This window comes from Furipterus horrens, unplaced genomic scaffold, assembly GCF_987537825.1.
Source record: "Furipterus horrens unplaced genomic scaffold, mFurHor1.1.pri manual_scaffold_12, whole genome shotgun sequence".
NCBI lineage: Eukaryota > Metazoa > Chordata > Mammalia > Chiroptera > Furipteridae > Furipterus > Furipterus horrens.
In genome coordinates, this window is record NW_028327182.1 from 17,941,253 (window position 1) to 17,966,811 (window position 25,559).

General features: G+C 37.2%; 1 pseudogene; it reads right to left on the reverse strand.

The window, feature by feature from the left end:
• Window positions 1-16,384: 16,384 nt before the first annotated feature.
• Window positions 16,385-19,333, reverse strand: LOC149995912 (DNA replication licensing factor MCM6 pseudogene; annotated as a pseudogene).
• Between the last annotated feature and the right edge of the window lie 6,226 nt (window positions 19,334-25,559).

The following is a 25,559-nucleotide window of genomic DNA, read 5'->3' on the forward strand; positions in this document are numbered from 1 at the left end:
GCAATAAGTTGAAGGGATGTAAAGCAGTAATATGTCTGTTATAAGCCTGTTCCTTTATCTCCTTTTTTTCCTATTTCTTATTCTTTAAGAAATAATGAAATATTTTAGAAGTGCCATCTAAATTTGTCTGTGGCAAAGACAAATGAGGAAAGAAAGATTTAATTCAACATTTGTTCTTCAAATATGTTTGAAGAATCTGTGTCAACACTGTTCTAAGTTTCTGATTTGATGAGGTTCATATTCTAGCTTTCTTATTTTCCAGATCTGCTCCAAAATGGGATGCACAGAAGTGATAACCCAAGGGGATAAGTGTGAGAAGTGGTTAAGAGAATAAGAAGACACTAAAAGAATGTGAACCTCAGGTGGACCTCACTTAGCCGGCCACCACGGTCCACCTGCAGATAGAATTCCCTCTCTCTATGGAACCTTGCAAGTCCTGAATTCTAGCTGAAAAAGTGGTAGCCTCATTTCTCGAGAAAACGTATATGTTCACAGCTTCATACAAATTCTTTACAATGATTACTCATTTCAAAAGTTATATTTTTCAAATCTGCCTAGAAGTTGCTTTGCAAATGCCTTTGACCCCTTACTTACCAGTTCAAGGACCAGGGAGGTAAGTAAATGTGGCTCTAGCACTCAAAGAGAGTATAACCTAAGGAAAGAGATTGAAAAAAAAATGGGTTATTTTGAAACAATATAAATTCTAAGATTGCAGGTTTTATTATGCACTGAGTGGTCTGAGGGAGAAGCTTTTAGATTTTTTAAGCATCAACTCTGATCCTTAAAAAGTAGTTGGAGGTGATGGGAAGAGTATTTAGTTTGTACCAGCAACATAAAAAAAAGAGCAAAGAAGGAAAAGCCACAGCTACGCAGTATCATGATTTTGTTTATTAACATGAATTTTGGTAGAGGGAAATCTAGGTTTGAATCCCAGCTTGATCGTTACTGGCTATGTGAACATAGTCGTGAGTACTCCTCTTCAAGCTTCAGGATCTGCATCTAAAATATGGGGGAAAATAACATCTACTTCAAGGATGGTGAGACCTGGATGAGACGATAAATGTAAAATAGTAGTATAGTGATGAGCATCAAGCACATATTACGTTCATAGTTTTTCTCTTTCTTTGCCTCCTTCTCTTCCTTTCCTTCCTCTTCTGCCTCCCCCTCCTTTTCCTCCTCCGCCCTCATATTTTGATAATAATAATTACTACTGTTATTATTGTCATTCATGTGTCTAGTGTGAGATGAGGAGAGGCGCAACGTAGGAATGGAGGGACAGAGGGACACTAAGTCGTGGAGGATCTTGTCTCTCTTTCTGAGGAACCTAGACCTTATCCTGTCTTTATAAGGATAAATGACATCTTTCACATGGACTAAACATGCTACAGTCTGCAGTTTCTACACCAGATTTAAATGTAAAGAGGCAGAGGGTAAAAACTGGGAGCAGAAAAAGAAACGCAGAAAGTAACTGACACAGTTCAATCATGATAAATGCCTCAGGAAGGATAGTGGGAAAAGAAATATAAACGTGGGACTGATTTAAGAAATAAGTAAAACCTTCAGAACTTATGACTGAATGTAGGGAAAGCTAGGTAGAGGAGAAACAATAGGATGATTCCCAGGTTTCTGTTACATCTGAATGGATGAGTGATAGTATTACATGTCCCAGCTTTATTGATGTATAACTGACTAACAAAATTATATATATATATATATATATATATATATATATATATATATATATTTAGATTATTTTATTTTATTTTTTTATTTTTTAGAGAGAGGGGAAAGGAGGGAGAAAGAGAGGGAGAGAAACATCAATGTGTGGTTGCCTCTCACGTGCCCCCAACTGGGGACCTGGTGCACAACCCAGGCATGTGTCCTGACTGGGAATTGAACCAGTGACACTTCAGTTTGCAGGCCGGTGTTCAACCCACTGAGCCACACCAGCCAGGGCTAATATTATATATATATTTAAAGTGTGCAACATGATATGGTATATGTATATATTGCCAAAAATTCATTACAACTAAATGAATTAACATTCATCACCTCACATGTTTTTTTATGGTAAGAACACTTAAAATCTACACTCTTAAAAAATTTCAAGTACAGTTATACAACACAGTATTAACTATAGTCACCATGCTGTATATTAGATCCTTAGAACTTATTCATCTTTGTGGCCTTTGACCAATATCTCCCCATTCCTTCAGCCTCCAGCCCTGGCAAATACCATTCTATTCTTGTTTTCTATGAATTCAACTTTTTTTCTTTTTTTAGATTTCACATGTAAGTGATAGTATAGATTATTTGTCTTTCTCTGTCTGACTTATTTCACTTATGCTAAGTGAATAGTGGTATTATTAACTGAAAAACAGAAGGCAGGAGGAAGAATAGTTTGTGGTTAAAAGGTCAGGAGATCAGGGGAGAAAAAGTAAGTTTGAGATCAGCATGAACATATGCCCCAAGCACTTGCTGACTAGTCTGGAACTCATGAGAGAGGCATATAGATGGTGGGAAAATCTGTAAGCATGTGTGAGGGAGCACTGTAGAGTGACAAAAGCGGTGGCCAAGACCTGAACCCATTAAACAATAATATTTAAGGAACAGAAACAAAAGTGTACATTCTGAACAAGAGACAAACAAGGGATGCTCAGAAAGACAGGGAAACGGGGGTTAAATGAGAAATAAAAAGGGAGAGAGAAAGAAATGTTTTATTTTTTTTTCTCCAAATGAATAACTGTTGCATAAATAAGAACAAAGGGAATTTTAACTTTTGGGGGTGATTTATCATTAAACATTTAGCAGACCAAGCACAAAACAAAGCATTATACTCCTAAAGTTATTTGTAAGGATAGAAGGGAGTCTATATACTTTTTATTCATGGACCCTGGTTTGGAAATAATGTTACTGGTTCATATGTTAGTCTATTGCATTGCTAATTTACCAGTGCAAAGGTCATGATTCTGAATTTTGAGGTCATTCTAATGGTGCCTAATACATTGCCTTGCACAAAATTAAGGATTAGTAAATGAATATTGAATCAAACTGATGTGCTCAGTTAGTGCTACTCCATGAAGAGGTAAGAAACTCCCTAGGTAAATCAACATGCTGCTTCTTTCACTCAGAAAATCCTGCTATGAGAAAAGTCTCAACTGAACTAAAATAATGGGCTTAATGTTGTAGTTGGTTAAATTCCAAACTAAGGGACTTATCTTTTCTAGGGTTAACAACAAACAGTTCATGGATTTGTTACTTTGAGTAGCGCTTCTCTGAGTCACTGGTATTTAAAGTAGAGTACCTACAACCCCTGATGGATGCTCAAAATAGTCTATCGGGGCTTCTGAAGAAAACAATCATTGTCTTTTACTTATATTTTTATCTAAAAATAATTAAGAAATAGAGCTTTATCAGTAATTTATCAATCAGTTCATAGAAATACAAGTGTATAATTTATAAATTAATATATTATTTGGGGTCTTTCTTATTTGTTATGACTTTACTTGCATTAATAATCATGATTTGAGCAGCTATTATGAGCAAGATACTGTCCTAGATGGATATGGGGATAGAACGGTTAGGGATAGATTCTACCTTAAGTAGATTTACAAACTAGTTGGCTAGATAAGATATAACTGAATGAACTGCAAAATACAATACAAGCAAAACAGATCTTTAAGGAAGAGTTCTAGACAATAGCAGAAAAATTGTCAGCAGAAGAAATTTTGTACTGTTGCAGTTTAGAGAACGGATGTCACTCCAGATGAGGATGGATAGAGAAAAGGGTAGGATTTTTATCCGTTTTAAGGACAGGCAGGATTTAGACAGGTGGAGAGGAGAGCATTTCAAGAGCCAGTGACTTGAGAGATCAAATTAGATGGAAATTCCAAATGCAAAGAGCCTGACATTTTCAGGTAAACACTATGGGCATTTTGAAGATTTCTGCTTATGTAAGTTAGGTAACAAATGGGGCTGCTTTAGGGCTTTAGGAAGAAAATTTGCGCAAACAGCTATAATACAATATCTATGGAGAAAAATCTATAAAATAAATATATATTCATTAAATATATTTATTCATTAACTGTGTGTGACTCTGTGCCAAACAATTGTGTTCATCTTTTAATTTGCCCCCAATCATTCAGTGAAGTAGTAGCCGACTTGAAATTCAACCCAAGCACTGGGCCCAAGACCCGGGCCCAAGACCCACCATCAAAAATACATCCTTCATCTGCATGGAAGGTTGCTGGGCACAGGCAGGGTTAAAGAATGATAGGGAGCTGGGAATGGTGCCGGGGAAAAGGAAGCAGGAAGGTTTTTGGAAATTACTGTGATAAGGCTAACAAATAAAGACCTGAAATGTGTAAGTTGCAATAGGAAGTGGATCTGAGAGACATGCCCAGTGAAGCACACGGCCTGGATCCTACAACAATAGGGTCTAGGATGGGTGTATGTCAGTACAGTCAAACCTCAGCTTTCCAGCATCTCCCATCTCGAACAATTTGGGTTTTGAACAGCCTTCTGGAACAAATTAAGTTTGAGAACTGAGGCATCACTGTATATGATTGATTAATTAATGACTAACTGAATGAGAATGATTTGGAAGCAAGGATAATGAACCACTGGAGAATGTTACAATATACAGCCTAGAAAAAATGTTATTATTGAAATTACTAAATTGATTAATTGAGGTGGGCATGTATTGGGGGAATGACCCAATCCAGATTTGTGCAAACATGGGTGTAAAACAACTGATTTTACTCTAAGGATAGAATAGTTCAAGATTTTAAGTATATTGGCATATTAATCAAATGACAGTGATTTTCAATGAGCTTATAATGACTTTTACTAGCCATTATGACATTTACTTTTCTTATTTGACAGAAATAGCAACAGGAGTTTGCAGTGGTGCACCTGTAAAAGAATGACATTTTAATTGGTGGAAAAGAAACATGAAGCCAAATCATATTTTTCTCCTTGAAATGCTACTTCATTTCTCATCTTGATGAAAACTAAGTAGAAAGAGGAAAGATTGTATCAGCATGGCTATCAGTCCTCCTTTCACCCCAGGAAAATTTAAGAGCAAATGTTTACAATCTGAAATAAAGCAAGAAATGAGACCATGTAAAGTATTCCGGTGCCACAAAGCAGTATTACAGTGATGCACCAGGCTTTTTATTAGAACCAAAGCCATATTATTAGGGAAAATATTATATTGCATACAAATAAATAGCAATACTAAAATCCTAACCTTATTAAAAAATCTCTTAAACTTCATCCAGTCATAAATATTTGATAAGATTTAAAAATATATAATAGTGGTAATCTTCCAACATATGTCTAGGTCAGAAACTCTTTTATAACATGAACTGATTATGAAAATAGACAAGATAAATGGTGTTGTTATCATTTAATCTTGAAAACTATTATAAATTTACAAAGAAATTTTGATACTTTATTTTTATAAGTAGCTTCTCATAAAAACTGAACTTTGTACCTGGTTCTCATTTTAGATAGTTTGGATTCACTTAGATACAAGTTTCTCTAATATTGGCCTAAGATACTTTTTTATAAAGCCTATCTTTGACCCCTGCCCTAAAAGTAGGGAATTAGATACCAAGGGTGGGAGCCAGGGACTTCACAATGCAACACATGATCTAAGCGATTTTAATGCACACTCTTTGAGAATCAGTAGAGAAGTATTTGTGCTCAGAGATAAAATAAGTGTTTGCCTCCTATCTCCTATCCTGTGCCTCCTCTCATTTTCCTATCTTAGCTACAACTCATGAGTTGTGAAAATAATTAGCCTGGCATCTATTGAATATTCAGTGTATATTTTTAAACTGTAGATGGGAAATGACTGCAAATTATATCAATAAAAATATGTTGTGCAACACTTTAAAATATATAAACTATAATAATGTTCATAATAGAGCAATATTTATCATCAATAATGTTTATTTCTCTAGGACACAGAAAGTGCAGATATATTGTTACATTAGGAATTCTCTTGGATAACAATGAGGAACATGGCGGAAGATCCATTCAGCCTTTCAGACTCCACCCACCCCACTAAAATATTATAACAATGTATATGACCCTTGCCACAATCATTCACTACTTTGCATTGTTTAGTGTTAAAAGAGCCAACTTAGTAGAAATGGCAGAGTGCCTCTATATAAGCAAAGAGAAAGCCATAGTTCAATAATATTTGTAGGAATGCATTTTATGATAGTGAATAACTAGTTTTCTTTTAAACCTCTAACATAGTCTTCTACTTCTGTCCCAGTGCCAAGAATAAGATAAAAGCTGCAGCTGATTTTTTTCCAATAGGACCTTCTGTGCTGGTAATGACTTAATGAAGAAACCAAGACTATATGGAGTTTTCTAGAATTTACTTGGAATGCATATTTCATTGTATATTCAATAATAACAACCATATTTCTCACTAAATCGGGAATTTTATTATTGCTACACTTTAGGTCTCATATGTGATACAATTTTACAGTCATTTGGATGTTCATGTGTTAGAATTTTAAGCTTTTATACATAACTAGGTCACATTTACATGATAAAAATGATCAAGTAATAAGGTTTTAAAACATTTGAAATAAAAGAAAATATTTAATATTAACATGCTTTAAAAAATAATGCTCATTTTATCCACCAATGTTACAGAATTAGAAGAAAACTTGAAAGTTCAAAAAATGGAGAGATATAGAAGTAACTCATATTTGGAAACATTAATTCAAACACTGTGTTCTTCAATGTGTGCATGTGTGCAATGAATAGTTTGTAATAGAGCTACTGGAAAACTATGCCACAATGTCAAAAACTGTAGACAGCATTATATTATAATGATATTTTCAAAAAGGAACAAGTCTTTCACCCACTGTATTCAGCGATGCATTCTTTCAAATAGAGAAACATATTTAAACCGAGGAATGCATGCAGTCTATTACATGATGTGTAATCTAAAAGTTTCTGAAATCTACCAAGAAAATGTGCCTAGAATAGTCTACGTTTAGCCTTCAATCTGCTTTTCATTGTGTAAAACCTACGGTGGAGTGTTTGAACACTATTAAGCTTCATTTGTACCAAGCAGGGTTTTTGAAAACTCTTTTAGGCAGAGGATATAATCCCTAAATGCAATCTCTTCTCATTATGTAATAGGTATTTGAGACTTCAGAAGTAATAAAAATCTATTATTTTAAAAGAAAAAAATAAGTCTTAAACACATGGCCTTTCAAAACGATGATTGGGATCAATTCAAGCTAATCATCAGGGTCTTGACCTTGACAGAGTTCTATACTCTGCCTTAATTCAAACACTACTCATCTATATTTTTACAGCATTCTGCCCCAATATGCCAGATGAGATGCAAACAACTTTAAAATCCTTGCAAGAAAATATACGGGAACAAGATTCTGTTCACACCAAGAATGATTCCTGAAGACTAGGGAAATTATATTTTTCTCTAAATGTTGGATAATTTCCAGAACATTTTCTAGTCTGAGTCAAACCACCAATAACAATGAATAGTCCGAGAATTTGCTTTACTTATCCAAAAACAAGCTTTAAAAAGAATTTTCAAACTCATTTGTACATGTCACATTCTGAAGATATCACCATCTATACTAAATGTTGGAAGATGGTGGTTTATTTTAAAATTAAGATCCAATTTACATTGACTTATGAGTAATCTTTATTTTTCTCACCACTCATTATGTATCATAATAAAAAATTCTTAGGTGATATTACATATATTTGTTATTAGAACCACTGATACATGAGAAATTACTCCATCATTTCATGATGCATATTCAAAAATTGGAATTTTACTTATCATAGGCCATTTGCTTTTTTGTAATGGATAGTGGCTAATTAAACTTGCGATGACCTTGTTTTTCTAGTTGCAAATACAATAGTGTCTTAAGTCATTTACTCAGTTGTCAGTGATGGATGGAAGTGCTTCTCAATAATTAGGTGGTAAACAATGTTAACTGAGAAGTCATTCACACTAGCATTGCTAAGGTATTTTATAGTAATATGGGAAATGACTCATCTTTGTAAACTGTTTGTAAAATGTTGTAAAATGTTGCTTGCTCCCCAGATAAATTATATTCTTCATCAGTACAAGAGATATTAGAAGGTTATATATTTCAAATAAGCCAAGTAATATATTCCACTATCAAAATTTGTCCTGTGCTCAGAAGGGACTTCCTCTTATAAGCTGTTCTGATTTGCAGTACAAATTGGCAACTTCTCCAGAGTGGTAAGACAGATGGCAAACATTTTTATTATACTGGCTCCGTTGTTGCAGTTAGCATGAGGGATGCAACAAGCACACAGTGAAAAGAATTCTGATGGCCCAGATGGGCGTGCAGAAAAATAGTAAATAAAATAAATTTACTGATTAGAACAAATATTTGCCCATATTAGCATATTCAGTCAGTTTCTCCTTGAATAATCACACACACTTTGGTATGCAGGCCTGGTGTAATTTCTTAATACTCCTCAAAGTTCCATGACAGATATTTCTTCTGTTTTGGAGATGAAGACACTGTGGTATAGCATGGTTAAATGGCAAACTGTGACAAAGTTAAGCAGTTGGTACAGAGAAAACAACCTAGGCCTTTAGATTTCAAGTTGAAAGGTACTGTTTAAGTGTTGGATTTCAAACTGTGACTTCAATCATCAAATCATGCCTATGTCCTTAAGCTGATTCTGAAATCTGATTTTCAGGAAGTGTAGAAATAATGCACTGTTTCAATGCACCGACATCAGCTCTCATGCTAGAAATGGAAGGCTCTAGGAAGATCACTAACCCCTTTATTTTTAGATGAAGAAATTAAAAGGCATACTTTTTTCTTGCCTCAGGACAGGCAGGTAGTTGATTCCACAATTTAGAACTATGTGGAGTGGAGTGGAATTCTAATGACTCAGCAGCCAGTCAGGGGACTGCATGCAGAGTGTTAGGTCACACAGGTATGGTGCCCACCGAGGGGAGTGCATACTCTGACTCAAGACATTCAAACATAGTCCACAGTCTACCTGATTAAAATGTGTACCTAGAACTTAGGTTTTCTGATTTCCTGTCTATGGCTGTTTTCACCTTTTTATCATACCCCATGAACTGTCTTAGCCTTTTAAGAATTTTAATAAACTATTTACTACCTCTTAAATCATACAATAATCATCGTCGGCAGCCGTCCGTCTCGAGAGATGATGGTGTAGCTTCTTAAGAGTCTATCTGCACCGCCGAGAATGGTTGTGCAGTCCGACTCGGGAGTGACACGGTATTTGTCTCCTCCCGTGTTGAATCGACATCTTGCGATGACGCTGGAGTGTCCTCTCCAGTGAAGCTGAAGCTACAGAGCCTGGGCAGGGTGATATGGAGGGTCTGCTGTTGCCCATGCAGCAGACCCCCCCTCTCTTCGCAGCTGAAGGGTCCAAGGGAAAGACGGAGTCAATACAGCTTGGCTTCAGGTGCGCCGCAGGAGTTGCCGGTGTTGACTACAACGTCAAACCGCCTTAGGGACTCCGGCTCTGGATTTTCTGTCGGGGTTTACTCCCCTAGCCTTTCCCCTGAAGAGGTATGCCGCAAGGCAGCGGAGGTTTTTTGGAATCAGAGTTTTCCTTCTCTGATCATACAATAATAATGTGCTATTTTATGTGCTGTTTTCTTTCTTGCTTTAAAAATATTCCTTGAGACAAACAATGTATGCATATGTTTCCAAAGTAAATGTGAATTTGAGAGGAACTAAAGAAATGTCTTTATTGAAAGGACAGGCATTTTGGATTTTCCTAAAATAGTTTTAACTCTAGCCTATATTTTTCTGAATAGAAAAATTTATCAAATTCCATCACTTTTATGTCAGCTACATGTCTCAAAACTCCTTAGCTTCATTTCTTTTCAAAATTGTGCCTCTCTCTTGATTGCCTTGGTTCAGGTTCCATCAGTTCTCACCTGGACCGTCATATTAACTTCCTAACTGGCTTCTCTGTGAAGTTAGAAACTCGCTCTCCTTTGAATTCCCAGCATCTAGCAGAGTGCCTGATACCTAGTAAATATTCAATAAAGTGTTGATTAAGTAAGATTCAGGAATAGCCAAATGTCAAAATGGATAAAAAGTCTATTTATATTTTAATCTTTGATCAAGGATACAATTATTGATTTTAGAGAGGAACGGGGGAGAGAGAGAAAGAAAGAGAAACATCAATCAGTGCCTCCTGTATGCACCCAGACCAGATAACAAACCAACAACCCACAACCTAGATATGTGCCCTGACCGGGAACCAAACCTGTGACCTTTTGGTGCACTGGTCGTTTCTCCGACTAACCAAGCCACACCAGCCAGGGCGAAAATATCTATTTTTATATACAGACTTCAGGATTCAGAAGCCGAATTCTTATGGACTGAGAGACCAACTCACTGCCCCAGAGAAGTAACAAAGGAGATGCCAATTCCATTATTAGTTTTGACTGCAATTGATACCTAGGAACCTTGCTTTAAGGGATTTACAAATGTAGATTCATCTATTTTAAGAAAACCCCAAAAACTAATGGAAAAATCTTGAAAATTACAATGAAAGTTGTAATTTAAAGTGGATTTTATAAAGATGCATGCTGTTTTAGCATGGGTATAAATGTGAAGTCTATGCAACTTTGTTGTTTGAGTTCAGCTGTTCATTTGGGGTCAAATGTCTCTGTGGCCATAAGGAAAGATTACCTCTTAATACTCTTTCTATTTGTAGATTCTTAATTTTAGGGCTTAAATACTGCTTTCTTTATGTATACAGTTAAGTCTGCTTTCTAGACTTAGAGTTAATTGAGACAGAAAGAGTACTTCTAAGAGATTTTTCATGTGTTAGTTCCTTTAGGGAAAAAATGGGTAACTATCTTAAGATCAGTTGCCGTTAAAATTATTGGGGCATTTGGCTTTGAACCCAAGAAGTAAGTTAGAAAATTACTTATCCAATAGAAATCACATCATTTCTAAGAATTCTTCAGATCTTTGCTGAGAGCAATTTATCATGTTTATAAGATCTATATATTTTTTTTCAGGTTACTTTTCTTGTGAATTAGAAGAAAATATGCAAGATGTGAAATTAAATAAAAGATGACTACTCATGTTACCTTTTAGAATTCTTTTGATAAATAGTTTGGAATATGAAAACACTTTAAAGATTTCTGGAGGGCAGGGACTAAGTACCATGCCAGTTTGAATTGCTGGGGTTATTATAGAAATTGCTATCTGCCTGGGATTTACAAATACACTTCAAGAATAAAGGTATAAGTGAATTACAAAATGTCATTTACCTACTGTGGTAAGCAAAAGCCAGGGATAGCGCACTGAAATTTGGAGCAGGCTCAATGAAATAGCAAAGCGTAACCACCACACCGACCCCAGGGAACCAAATAATATAAGCATGGTTGCAGCAAGATATTTTGTTTAATGGTGAAAGAGTGGACCTCTGAGAGCTGACATTTTCTTCTTCCTTTTCTTCCCCATTTAAGATGATATAAAAAGGCGGTGAGCTTCTGCATAATTCTCTAACCTGGTGATTCCCTATTTTCTGTGGCTGCTATGGTCACTAATTTCCAGACCACCTCCAAAAGCAACAAAGATGCTCTGGGGACAGTTTCCTCACACCTCCATGCAGCCTTGATCATAACTATGCCCTTGGCACTGCTTGTTTGTTAATGTGAGTTATCATTCCTGCCTGTTCTCAAATCTGGACCAAACTTTGTGAGGTAGACAGACTTGCATATCAAGAAATCAGGAGGAGAAATATTAATGCGTGTAAAATACAATTTGAATCTAACTAACTTGTACGGTTTATCAAAATTCCAACTGGAACATATTATAAAAAGAGTCTTCACTTGGCTCAAATAATAAGCTATCAGGAGACGGCTGCAACTCAGAATACATATCATGTACTTGTTTCAAGTACTGTTTATTCTTTAAACTCTGTAAATCCTATTTTCTTAGCTTTCTTGTTATGCAGTAACCTGTGGTCATTCTGACCTCATGGTTGATGGAGTGTAGAGTACTTTTCTAAATTAGCATAGAATAGTAGAGTTTAACTTATATAGATAAAAGTGCAAAAATTATACTCAATAAATAAACACAAAACAAATACACTTAGGTGACTACCACACAGGTCAAGAAACAGATTAACAATACCCTAAAATTTCTGCTTGGGCCATAGATTACTTTTGCATATGTTAACTTATATAAAGAGAATCATGCAATCCATGTATCCTTTTGAATATGGCTTTTTCTTTTTTGGCTCAGCTTTATGTTTGTTAGATTAATTTAAATTGTTGCATATAACTTAATTTTCCCCTCCATTTTCACTGTTGTATAGTATTTCACAAACGTGTCACCATTTATCTAATCTATTGTGTGTGTTAGAATAAAATTCTTGGGCCATAAGATACATGGCTACTTAATTAGATATACCAATGAACATTTACATTAAATGGAGGATTGACATTCTCCACATCATTACCAACACTAAAATTTTAGTGTTTTACATTTTAGCTCTTCTAGTGGACCTGTGGTTGTTGAATTATCTTTAGTGAATTTACTGTTTACTGAGATATTGTCTTTTGTGAGATTCCTGTTCAAGTGTCTTGCCCTTGTCTCTACTGGGTTATCTCTGTTTTTTTCTACTGAACTTTAGGTTTTCTATATATATTATGGAGATAAACTCTTTATTGTTTATATGTGTAGCAAGTATTTTGATCCATGTGGCTTGCCTTTTCATGCTAAATAAAAGTTTACTAATTTAATAGAGCCTATTTTATAAATATTTTTATGGGCTTGCCTTTTATATTTAGATCTGTCATCTACCTAGAATTGTGTATATTGTGAGAAGAAGCCAAGTTTAATTTTTTTCATGTGCCATCTAATTGACCCAATGTCATTTATTTAAAAAGTTATGTTTTCCTCACCACTCTGTAGAGAAAACTTTAAAAAATAAAGCAAGTGCCCACATATTCATGGAGACTGAACCATTTCTCTGCTAAAGGCTAGGGCTTGAATAGAAAGGTACATTTCATTTCTGACCAGTTGATTGTAAACAGCTGGGACAGTGTGCCAGGAAAGATTTGAGGTCACATCGGAGCTCATAGAAATGGTACCATGATTGACTAACAATGCCTGCTGTTGCCTCAGGAAACATGATGGATGAATTTGAATATCCTTGGACTACCCAATCAGAAAAGGGAAAAAATAACATGAACAAAGAGGGATTAAACTACATTTCATAAGCCACATTATCCTAAATTTTATTTCTTCCTCATTCCCAACTTCTTTAGTATACTGTACGTCATATTTGAAAATAGAAAGAATTATATCCCAAAAACATGTGGCTAAGAGAGAGAGTATAAATTTCTTTTTTTCACCTACCCAATATCAACCTTTCCTTCTGTGGTAGGCAGTGTCTTAGATGGACTGCAACATCTGTGTCCCAAGTTGCTGCTTCTGAGACTAGGTTACAAAAAGACCTGGTTCTGTCTTGGGTGATCTGTGTTGATTCACTGGCTCTAGAGGAAACCAGCTGCCTTTCCTGGGGCTGTCATGTGGAGAGATCCATACGAGTGAGTTTAGAAAATGATGTTCTAAGGCTTGACAACAGCCAACAGTGGAAGCAGATCCTCCTTCAGTCAAACCTTGAAATGAATATAGTCCCAGAACATAATTCCATTATTGTTTCCTGAGAACCCTCAGCCAAAACCACCCATTCTTTGAACTGCTCCAGCATACCACTGAAGCAGTGAGATAATAACTAAGTGTTTGCTGTTTTTAACTGCTGAAGTTGGGGGTGATTTGTTATGCAGCTTACATAACCAATAGGTCTTCTTTGTTCTGGTTTGTGTTCAGAGCACTTGTCTATAAAATCTACCACCTTCAGAATTCTGGAATAATAACACATATTCACCAACATTTGTAAGACATACCTCTACAGAATATGGGTCAGTCAGGGTCTTTGCTTTATGTAAATGTCTCATTACTGCCTCTCTGCTTCTAAGCATTCTTTACTGCCACCAGGAATGTTCTCAGTTTTTCTCTCCATCTAACTACTTCTTATCCACCCTTCTTTAGTTGCTGCCTCTCACATAAAAACTTCTTTTTTCTATTGAACCATAGCTTCCCAATAATCCCTAAAATCCTGTGATAGATATTCTGCAGAGTACCATTCAGCGGTAAAAATGCCTTGCGTTCTTATCAGCATCATCCATTTCTGCCTAATCTTTGTAACTAAGCCATTAGCCCTTGAAGTTAGTTATTTTATGATATTTAGGATCTAGTTTTGTGTTAAGTATATATTAGGCACTTAATTAGGTCTTTATTATTTATTGTCTTATTCAATAATACTATCAAACTATCTTAAACTTTTATCTTTCTAGTCAAGTTTTGAAAAACTTCTATTTGCCTCACCATCTCTTATTTTTCCCTGTTTGGAAGTAGCATTAATATGTGATTATTATGGAATCCTAGTAATGTTTTATTAATCAAGAAAATAATGTTTTAAAATGTTGGTGATAAAAGCATAATAACAAACACAATCAGAAATACTTCAGGGTTCATCTTTATTAACAAAATGGGGTGCATGTGTGTCATGTCCAGTTGGATGGGGTGACATTAGAGGTAGGGTCAGGGGAGAGAAACAAACTAGGCTTCACTAAATACCATGTTCCAATTACAAATAGAAGCAGAGATACTTATTTAGCCATAATTTACCAATAGGATAGCTACAGTGGAAACTTTAGTTTAATGATTTATAAAATGCTATTTTTCTTTCTAATTTCCCATGGGTCATATGGGTATTTTAGTCAAGGTTGAAGCAAGTAATGGGCATTTCAGTACAGTATGTGTTTTTCCTTGCTTCATGACTTTGTGTTACACTTATAAGGGCCAATTTTAGCCTATTTATGCATGTGCATGACTCTCCCTTTTATTAGGAACATTGAGTTCCCTAAGAGTTCTACTGCTATCTATACAGATTTCCAATTAGAATATTTCTTAATTATTAGAAATATATTACATACCAAAGAACTACTAGCCGGCCTCACCTGGAACACATCTAAAGATGCAGATTATAAGTATCATTTGGGGAACGAGTTAAGGGGAAAATATAATAAGAAGTGTTCTGCAGGGGTCAGTTCCCAGTTCAGTGCTATTTAACATTTTTCCAATGAACAGAATGATGGAATATCAAGTATGCTTGTTAAGTCTGCTGATGACATTAGGTAAGAAATAGCCAATATCTTGGAGGGTAGAATCAGAATTAAAAATGAGCATAGTAAGTGTGAACATTGATCAAAAATAGAAAGAATAAAATTGAATGTGAATGCATGGAATGTGCAGGTAAGATAACAAAGGACAAAATAAATATAAATCAACAAGAAAAAAACTTTTTTAAGGTCAAAGAAGTACCATATTTTTCGCTCCATAAGATGCACTTTTTTATTCCCAAAGTGGGGGGAAATGTCTGTGTGTCTTATGGAGCGAATATTGCATCACAGACCATGATGTGTATTACCTGACCTGTCGGTGGTGGCAACAGTTGTTAGAAGAGGAAGTGGTGGGCCCGTGAGAAACCCCTGGTGATGCTTAAATGTCCCACTTCACTGCTAAATCTCAGGGTGTCTGGTCAGTTGCTGTCCACCTCTGCCCATCACCCGGGACCTGGGAGAGTGCAGAGAGCCTCCTGACACTCCCAGCTACAACCACTGACCTGTCGAATCAGCTGAGGCTAATAATGGGTATGAGGCACAGTGCCAATTGCCAATTGCCTTTGACACTGAGTAGGGTCTGTGTCAGTAGAACTGGCTCCAATCACCAATCACTGTGTCTTAAGCTCTGCCAATCACTAGAGGCAGATGGGTGGAGCTGAAGTAACATGTTCTCGGCTGGCTACTGGCTCCAGTAGATGCTACAGCTGTCTCATCTACCTCCATACTGTTTCCAGTGCCCACCAGATTTCTGTGTGAGGAGGCCAGCAGTAACTGGGTGAGCAGCCATAAAGGCTGAAGTTTATAGTATATAAAGGGAGTTATGGTGGGGTCACTATTTTAGTAGTAACACAGGCACTGAGGGGATTAAGGGGTATCACCAGCCATAACAGGCACTGGGGGTAGTCCGCCAGAACCTGTAACTAGGATAGTAATACTCTCAGTGACTGTTACAACTAGTGATACCTCTTAACTCCCTCAGTGCCTGTTATTAAAGGCCCCCATAAATTCTGACACTAGCGATGATGAGTTCTTGGGGTTCCCAGAAGACTAAAAGAGTACTTGAACCTTAAAGTCTCTCCTCGTGTCTTTTTTTTTTTTTTTTTTTTTTTTTGCAAAACAGGCTGTTTTATTTTGATGAAAAAAAGCAGCAGTTAACAATTGAAAAACATTATTTCCCCAATAAAGTACTACATACCATAAAAGGAATGGAAAAGTTACTTCCCCCATAAAATACTACATACCATAAAAGGAATAGATCTTTTTCCTACATATGATAGCAAAGGTCTTAGTTATAGAAACCACACATTATTGGGTTGCAACTTCATTTAGATAAGAAGCGCACTAAACAAAGTGCTAAAGCCCACGATGACAGAGAAGTGTATGATGGGAATGTGACACACAGGACCATCAACTTGGTTCTCGCTACATAAAAATAAATCTTCCCGAAGCATCGCTCCCAGAAACATTTCTCTCACTAGTAGAGCTCCATGCAGTACCCAGGCTCCAGGCCAGAAGGTAGAGGCCCACAGTTTCTCTGGTTTGTTGCTTTCAATATCTCAATCTTCAAGCAAGTAATTAGGGTTAACTACCAAGTAGGGATCTTCTTCATAGCTCTCACTTCCTTCTGTGGAACCTCTCAGTCCAGCTTGGGTGAGCTCAATTAGAACATGATCATAGTGGGTGAGTCGATAAATGACTTTCTCTATGATTCTCTTTTTATTTATAAGTTCTTCTTCAGAATCTATTTCTGATTCAATTTCCTTCAAGTACCAGTTAACAAGCTCACTCCTCTTTAATGCCGACTCATCCTCTTCTTCTTCCATCTTTCTGAGGTGAAGCACAATAAGGTTAGAGATTCGGCAGTATTCAGAGAAGCCCAGCCTTAAGGAGGCTTTCGGAACAGAATCTGGGTTTGTGTCTTCACTGTGGTTGTTAATTCCATTCGCAAGAGTAGGGCTGTCAGCATGACCATTGATGCCATCTGGGACCTCATCTACCTCCATTTGGGCTTCTTCGTCTTGATCTAGATTGACATCAGGTGTTTCTACACGGATGATTGACTTGTTCAGTAACCTGAAAGCTTCCTTCACATGTTTAGGCTGGACCTCATCACAGCAGTGCATTCGAGCCATTGCTTCAGAGAGGCGGATCATGCTCTCTAGCTGTCGCACTGTAATCCTCCATGAAGACTTGGCTACTCCGGAACTATCCCTCTGGCGGAGACGTTTATACTGTTCCACAATGAAGTCCTCTGACTCTCTGGAAATCTTTGGTTTAAACTGCCTTGCAAGCAGAAGATACCTCCTGATATCATCAAGGGAATAGACATGATCAATCGAATCCTCAATTCTTGAATGCAAGTCTACTATACGCCTGGCAATAGCATAATCTGTAACCTCATTACATTCATCCACAAGTATAAAGAAGAGATCAAATCGAGACATGATGGGAGCTGACAAATTTATATTCTGTTTCAATGACTTTGCTCTGTCATAGTGCCCACCGACTGGATTTGCTGCTGCCAAAATGGATGTCCTGGCCTTCAGAGTAGCCTTCACTCCTGCTTTAGTGATGGAGATGGTCTGCTGTTCCATAGCTTCATGAATAGCAACTTGATCTCGTACATCCATCTTATCAAATTCATCAATACAACATACACCACTGTCAGCCAACATCAAAGCTCCAGCTTCAATGACAAACTCATGAGATTCTTCATCTCTCACAACAGCTGCTGTTAAGCCAGCAGCACTAGACGCTTTTCCACTGGTGTAGACAGCTCTGGGGCTGAACTCCTCCACATGCTTGAGAAACTGGCTTTTAGCTGTACTTGGGTCACCAACAATGCAAACATTTATGTCCCCTCGAAGAGAGGTTCCTTCCCCTGTTGTCTTTGGAACACCACCAAAGAGCATGAGCAGCACACCCCGTTTTACTTCATCATTGTCATGTATAGTAGGAAACAGGCTTGTACAAAGATTGTGGTATAGATTTTTATCTTGACTCATTTCAAACACTTTCTCCCATTCCTTAACAGTCATTTGGTTCTTAATGCTCTCAGCTGTCTGTTCCTCATCTCGGAGCTCCTTCCCTCCAAACCTTGGGTTGGTTGGTGCAACACAACAGGCAAGAAAGACCAGCCTGTATGAAAGGTCCCTAACACCAAGGGCCCGGAGTCCTTGAATGCCTTCTGTCTCATATCCATCAACACCACTGACACGAGAATTAGTTTCTGCACATGCTCCTGGTGTGCTAATCTTAGAGACATCAGGCACAACAATCAGTGTCCCTATGAAGTCACACTTGTCACCAGCCTGAGCTGACTCCACAGCTTCAGCTCTCAAGATCACTTCTAAACTGCGTGGGATACTTCCTCGAGGAAGCTCAGCTTGAGTCTCTTGAATTCGAACCTTTTGAAAATCGACAAATCTTGATTTATTTGTATCTAGCAGGAATCTCCTTCTGTTGGCACAAACTGGATTTCGGCAGATGTTTGGCTGTGTGTATTTGAACTGCTGCTCTACATCCTTGATGACTGTCTGACAGTCCAAGCACAGGAAAGTTCCGCTCACAAGCTCTGGGTGAACTGGATGAGTCCGTACCACCTGCCCACTGATGCGAGTGAGCAAACCAATTCTGGATGAGGTGAGTTCTCGAATTTTGTGTCTGGTAGGTAGGTCTTGGAATGCAACATAAAAATCCTTGGCAAGAGGAATCTCTTTACTGTCTTTGACGAAGGTTTTTAAGGCCCGACATAGGTAAGGATAAACTCTGTAGAACTCCTCTTGAATTGTGGTGGAAAGTTGCTGGTTAAATTGCCCCAGGTCCAGAAAACTCACAACCAATGTGTTTCTCTCAGGACGAATTAACTCTTCTGCTAACTGCAAGTACTTAGTTTCTCCATCACTGTTTTGGAACTCCTCCAAGAAGTCCAGGAAGAGTTTCTGGCACTTCTCTGCCACCTCGTCGCGGACTTCTAGATGCTGACTGCCGGCGCCCGGCTCCGCTGCCGCCGCTAGGTCCATTGTTAACCGGTACTGAGGAGCCACACACAAGATATACACTCCACTATCACGAGTCTCTCCTCCCCTCTCCTCGTGTCTTAATGACAGTGATGATGGTTCTTAATACCGCTGTTGACTGCTGTTCACTTTACATGGTCGAAATATTATTCTGTTTCATTTTATTAAATATTTTAGCACACTATTTGGTTCAGATTTTTTTTTCTTATTTTCCTCCTCTGGATCTAGATGTGTCTTATGGTCAGGTGTGTCTTATAGTGCAAAAAATATGGTAAATCAAATACAGTATCATTTCAATTTTAAGGCCATCTCTCTTTAAAAAGGAGGGGTGTAAAGTAACAATTAAAATAACAGTACAGAACTTCCAGACAAGATGGAGGCCTAGACTGACATGCTCTGTCTCTCTTCACAACTAAGAAGGACTACAACTACCACAAAACCATAAAGAACCAGAAGACCCAGAAAATAAAGCTACATGGAAGTCCAATATATGAAGTTATAAATAAGTGGTGTTCATCCAGACGGGTAGGAGGGGTGAAGCCGGGGCAGAGAGGTCAAGCTCTGCTGGTGGTGGCAGCAGTGGTGACAGCAGCGGGATGGCAGTAAGCACAGACACCTGTATTTTAAGGGGAGGTGAGAAGTGCCTGGGAGCACCCCTAGCTGCAGACCAAACCCATCAGCTCGCGACTCCAATGCCAGGGAAGGCAGACCCCCATTGCCTTGGACTTGAGGCCCAGAAGGTGTGGGGATGGAAGAGAAGGCTCCTGGTCTCTCAGCAGAGAGTGAACCGCAGGAATCCATCTTGGAACCCTGCCCCAACAGAAAGCGCCACAGCGTGGTGAGAAGGGTTGCCCGGTTGTGACGAGTGCACAGGGCTCTGCCCCCAATAGCATAGGAGGTGTGACAGCCCCGCCCAAGAAGGAAAGGTGTAAAAAAAAAAAAAAAACTGTCAGGATGGCAGGGATCATGATAGAGATCCCAATCATGCATCTGACCAGAAAGCAAATGCATGATTTATTGGATCAGCAGATAGATAATCTTTCTGAGGCTCAGTTCAGAGCTATAGTTATAAGACAGCTTACAGAACTAACAGCGGATCTTAAGACAAAAGGAATGAAGGCTAGTTCTGCTGAAATGAATGAAAACACATACGAGACAAGTGGTGAGGGAAGGAAAACCGGGGATCAAATCAACAAATCAGAACATAGGGAATAAACAAACAATCAACCAGTGCAGAAAGAGGAAAGAAAAAGTGAGAAAAATGAGGAGAGGCTCAGAAACCTCTGGGACAGCTATAAGTGAGCCAACATCCAAATTATAGGGTTGCCACAAGGTGAAGAAAAAGAACTAGAAATTGAAAAATTATTTTAAAAAAATAATGAGGTAGAAATTCCCTAACTTGGGGAAGGAAATAGACTTACAGATCCAGGAAGCACAGAGTGTTCCAAATAAACTGGACCCAGGGAGAACCACACCAAGACACATTATAATGAAAATGTCAAAAATTAAGGATAAAGAGAGAATCTTAAAAGCAGCAAGAGAGAAGAAGAGAATTATGTACAAAGGGGTCCCAATTAGACTATCAGCTGATTTCTCAAAGGAGACTCTGCAGGCAAGAAGGGACTGGCAAGAAATATTCAAAGTAAAGAAAAGTAAAAACCTACAGCCACGATTACTCTATCCAGCGAAGCTGTCATTCAGAATAGAAAGGCAGAGAAAGTGCTTCCAGGACAAAGTAAAACTGAAGGAGTTTGTTAGATCCAAACCACTGTTATATGAAATGTTAAAGGAACTTGTTTAGGAGAAGGAGGATCAAAACTATGAACATTAAAATGAAAACTATATGACAACAACCAACAACAGAAGCTAGGAAATTGAAACAAAAGCAGACTAAGTAGGCAACGAGAATGGAAAAAGAATTATAGGTATTGGGAACATATTGGGGGGAGGTCAGCGGGGAGGGGGAAGGGATGAAAGGGAGGGAGATGGTACAGGAATTAAGAAGCATAGTAGGAGGGAGTGGAGTAGACAGGAAGATGTTGAGAAGAACTCTATGGGCATGGACTAAAGGGGGGGCAACTGGAGGCGGGGCCAGTGGTTGGAGGGGAGCAGAGGGAAAAGAAATTGGGACAACTGTAACAGCATAATCAATAAAACATATTAAAAAAATAACAGTACAACAACAACAACTGAAAGTTTTTAGGAATCAATATAAGGGTGTATATAACAATCTTTCTGTTGGCCAGGACAGTGTGATTCAATTGGTTGAAGCATTGTCCTCTAGATTGAAAGGTCACAGGTTTGATTCTTGGTCAGTACTCATACCCAGGTTGCAGGTTTGATCCCTATCAGTGTGTGTATGATAAGTCAAAATAGCTATTTACCACAAAGATACCCTTTCTTCAAGTGCTATCATTTTAAAAAGTAAATTATCTACCTAAGATGGTAATAAATGAAAAATATAGCAGAGTGAGAGCAATTTAACAAATTTAAAGAAGTTGTACATACTTTTTTTACTCCTGTGAGTCATTGTATTACAACTTTGGCCTCACAAAACACTCTGTACAGTTTTATTTATGTATGTCTTGTCTCACCAACTAGATTGCACAGTTTTGGGGTGCAAGGATTGGGTCTTTTAAGCATGCAGAAGTTATATAAAGTAGAAATGATATTTCTAAGATACTTACTGATTTGAAATAGTGGGAGTTCTAGTTAAATTAGCTCACACTTTGAAATAACCCCTGGATTGCCATAACCTAATAAGTCACCAAGCAAATAGTAACAGAAAGTATTTCTTCCATACATCCAAGGGTAAGGGTTTGCTATATTTACATTCCTCTGTACTGTGAGGGCTACTTTCATTATGCCAGCAATTCTCAAAGTGTGTCTGAGAACCTCCTGGGACTCTTCAAATCCCTTTCTGGAGGTATATAAAGTTAAAACACTTTCATAATAATGTGTGTTACGTGTCATAAAGTTGGCTGCTACATCCGGTGACCCTATGAATGAGTGATGTCCACATGTCCTGTCCTCAACAGCCCTGCACAGCTCTTGTAGAGTCATGCCTGTGGCTTCTGTATTGCAGTCAATAGATCTCATATTTGGTCTTTTTCTTTCCCTGCTCCTTCTGTTTTTCCCAGAAATATTGTCTTTTCCAAAGAACCCTGCCTTCTCAAGATGTGCCTGGAGTGAGATAGCTTCAGTTTTGTCATTTTTTGCCTCCAGCAATGTTTTGGCTTTAATTTGCTCTAGGAATCACTTGTTCATCTTGCTTGGTACAGCCCTCCTTTAACACCATATTTCAAATGATTGATTCTTTTCTTATCAGCCATTTCACTATACAACTTTCACATCTATACCTAGTAATTGAGAATAGAGGGTGTGAATGATCTCAACCTAGGTCTCTAAAAACACATCTTTGCTCTTCGTGATCTTATTTAATTCTTCAATTTCTGCCCTTCTGAGTCTCAGCCTTCTCTTGATTTCTTGACTGCAATCTACATTTGAACCAATCACTGAACCAAGGTAAACAAAAGTTGTTAACAATTTCGATGTCTCCATTGTCTCTTTAAGTTGTGTCTTCCTTCAGCAGTTATGATTTCTGTCTTCCTGATGTTCAAGTGCAGTCTTGCACTCTCTTCTTTTCGCTTTTGTGGGAAGTTGTTTCAGGTCATTGTTACTTTCTGCCAGTAAAATGGTGTCATCTGCATATCTTAACTTTTCTATATTTCTTCCACCAATTTTTACTCCTCCTTCCTCTGAGTCTAGCCCAGTTTTTTGTATGATATAATTTGCATACGGATTAGGCAAAAAAAGAGATAAAATGCATCATTGTCTGATACCTTTGCCTATAGGAAACCATTCTTCCTTTCCAAATTCTGTTCTGACAGTGGCTTCCTGTCCACAATATAGATTACACATCAGGACAATCAAGTGCAGAAGAACATCATTTCCTTCAGAGCAACCCATAGCTTTTCATGATTTATGCCGTCGAAAGCTTTACAGCAGTCTACAAAGCACAGGCTAATCTTCTTCTGCAATCCTTTGGAGCCAGTATCCAATCAAGGTTCGCAATTAGATCTTGAGTGCCTCTTCCTCGTTATAATACTGAGATGTTATTTTATTTTTTAATTCTTATTCTCTCATAAGTACATAGTGAAGTTTTCCAGGCTTATGTTATTGCAGCAGATTAAATGCAGAAATACACAGGAAAAGTGAGCTGCCTTTTTTATTAAGCCACATGTTAAGAAAATTTGCAAAAATGTTACACATTAGTATTTCTCCCACTGATATATTTTTTGTTTTACAAAATACAATGATTATTTTATAAAAGTTATGTTAACATGTAATGGCTTTATTGTTTTTATTTTGAAATTAATTGATTAATACTTTTACATTTCTCAGTTTTACTTCCTAATAGAGTACAAGTCAAGAGGTATAACCCACACCAGCCAATACTCGTCAGGACACTAAATAATCTATAATTGTGAAAGGGGTGCCAGAGGCAAAAGACACGAGAACCATTTGACTTACCTTAGTTTGTTTAAAAAAAAAAAAAAAAACAATGCTGTGAAACAACTTAAGACTGACTTCTAGTTAACCAAGTAGAGAGGAGAGTTAATGTAGATTGATAGAACTCAGCTTTGGCTGCACAGTGGAATCACATGGAAAGCTTTAAAAGAAATATTAATATCATTTGGGGGGATGAATTTTTACTTAGGCATCATGATTGTAAACATCTTTTCATGTGGCTGTAATATGCAGATAAGTTTGGATATGTATTCTGTAGATCTTCCTTCCACTATGCTAGTCTGATGGAGGCTTTGGGCTTCAATCACACAGTACAGGAATGGCTCCCCAAATGGGATAGAGCCCAAACAAGCCTTGGCCATTCCAATGTCATCACCTCTGAGGAACACCTTTGAGGTCTTAAGTTGATGTGTGCTTCCTTTTAACATTGCTGGTGAACTTCAAGTAGTTTCTGATGGTCCATATTTTTCCTCATGATTCACAGTAGACTAAAATTAGAAAAATAAACGGGTTTAATGACTACATTACAATACCAAAATTAAATATTTGGCTTCCACTTTCAACACAAAGATATAAGGAATAATTTATTGTCTTGTAAAAATGTAAATGACCTATAATTTTTTTTTTTGTTAGATCAAATTTAAGAAGTCAGGCTAAAATAACATTCCTGAAAGAGCATGTTATTTTTGTATTATTATTATTTTTTAATCCTCACCCAATGATGTTTATTCATTGCTTTGAAAGAGAGAGAAAGAGAGAGAGAGAGAGAGAGAGAGAGAGAGAGAGAGAGAGAAATCAAAATTAATGTGAGAGAGAAACATTGATTTTTTGCTTCTCATATGGGTTCCTCCCAGGAACTGGGGATTGAACTGCAACCTTGGTATGTGTCCTGACCAGGAATTGAACTTCCAACTTTTTGGTCTACTGGATGACACTCCAACCAACTGAGCCATACCAGCCAGGGCAGACCATGTTATTTTAATTATAAATCAAATAACTGGGTGAGTTTCACCTTTCATCTGACATTCAGTGATTAAAGTGTTCAGATATAATGGCTTCCTTGTGCAGTGGCAATTCCATAAAGTCATAAAATGACAATTTCAAGTTTTATGGGGAAATTAGAGTATTTACGTTTAGGCTCTACATCTCTCCCCATTAACTTTGCCCACTGCTCCTTTTAATATGAACAATTCATATTGAATTTAATTACTATCTGTGAATTTCTTAATCTTCCCCTTTACATTGATTCTATATAAGTCATATAAGTATGCTGCCATTAATTTGTACTAATTTATAATTTCTAGTACTTAATAGAAAATCATATTTTTAAAAATTAGAAAAAATTTGGATTTAAAAATGATCATATGTCTTTAGGAAGATGGAAATTGATAACAATACTTATCAAAATATCTTTGTACAAAAATTCCATGTTTTACAATTTATTATTTGGACCAATCACAGAAATTTGCATAGGCACTGCTTAAATGTCATTAATGTATGCACATTGTGACATAGTGTTTTCTGAAGAGGCATGGGATCTCTTGTGATATAATATGTAAAGATCAAAAGATATTGTTTTACAAACTATTTTCCATTTGATATTGAAAAAAGTATTAAATTGATATAATTTCCCCATATTCATGCTTATTTCCAAGTTTTTCTGTATTACAAAAATAATTGCTAAAGACTCAAAACCCAGTGTACTACAAAAGAGGCATCTTTTATGAGAAGATTGTTAATAAAATGTTAAAATGCCT